We start from the raw sequence: 1311 nt of genomic DNA, 5'->3' as shown, positions 1-1311 counted from the left end.
CACCCCTGCTGTAGCTACTCTGTTGTTGTTTTGAGGTAATATAGTAGTTTAGTAAATTGAATGTACTTAACCTTGTGCATAGTGGGCATTATCAAAACGACAATTGTAAAGTCTTGAAGAATTATATTTGGATACAAAAATACAGATAATTGAATTATGGGAAGGAATATCTCGCTTAAGTTCATAATATTTTTCTAAGAAAATAAACAAATTTTCAACAAACAAATTATATCTATAATGTTTGTAGATATGCGACTTGGAGACCAGTAGACTCATAGAAATTCTATACATATTTAATAGTCAACATTTCTTACGGGCAAGAGAAAATTGAAAGGGAAAGAGAATACCGAGAAATATCTAGAGAGATGCTTAATGAGAATGGCAAATAATGGAGGGAATTAGAGAGAGAAAGACAGAGAGAGAGAGTGAGAGAGAGAGAGAAAGAGAGAGAGAAAGAGGGAGAGAGAAAGAGAAAGAAAGGTGGTTAGAGTCAGAAAGATATTATTTCCTGAAAATTTCTCAAGAGGAAAACATTGCTTAATAGTCTAACTTCTTTCAATATTAAATATATAATAAATAATTTGCTATAAAAATGAATACTTGAAATCAAATAATAGAAAAGTTTGGAACCATATTTTCTGATTCCAGCAATTTTATCACAGTGCATGAATTAACATAAATCGGGTTTTTATCATCGCAATATGTCAAAATTTAATGCGCTCTGAGGAATATAAATGTATTTTACACGATAGAATTAGCTGGGATATAATTCTATGAACGTATTTCATAGAAGTATGATTTAGCAGGAGATCAGGGGAAAATTATTGAAAGAATGATCATTTAAATTTGCCTTCCAATGTTAATGTTTATTTACATTCTATTCTATTTATATTTTAAATTCTTATTTCCATTTATGAATATTATTGTTTTTTATTTTGGGTATTTGTTTTGTATTTGTAAAAGTTCTACTACGTTGCATGCGTTGTACTAAATACTATACAGTTTTTCGTTATTTCATTTCCTTAAATCGTTACGTTATCGTTATTTCTGACTCAGAAAGATAGGTTAGATTACGGCGGTTAAAATATATAATGGCTACAAAGAAGTTGAGATCTTTAACTATAGCAAATGCTATTTCACATAAACATTGCATTACATTCTAAATGCAAATGCCTAGTACTTATTCTATCGGTTTCTTGTGCCGAACTGCTAAGTTACGGAGATGTAAAAAAAACCGACATCAGTTGTAAAGCGATGGTAGGGGTGACAAAGACAGACAAGCATATATATATATATATATATATATATATA

This window comes from Octopus bimaculoides, chromosome 5 (genome assembly GCF_001194135.2).
Source record: "Octopus bimaculoides isolate UCB-OBI-ISO-001 chromosome 5, ASM119413v2, whole genome shotgun sequence".
In the NCBI taxonomy this organism is placed as follows: Eukaryota; Metazoa; Mollusca; class Cephalopoda; order Octopoda; family Octopodidae; genus Octopus; species Octopus bimaculoides.
This window is presented reverse-complemented; position numbering follows the sequence as displayed.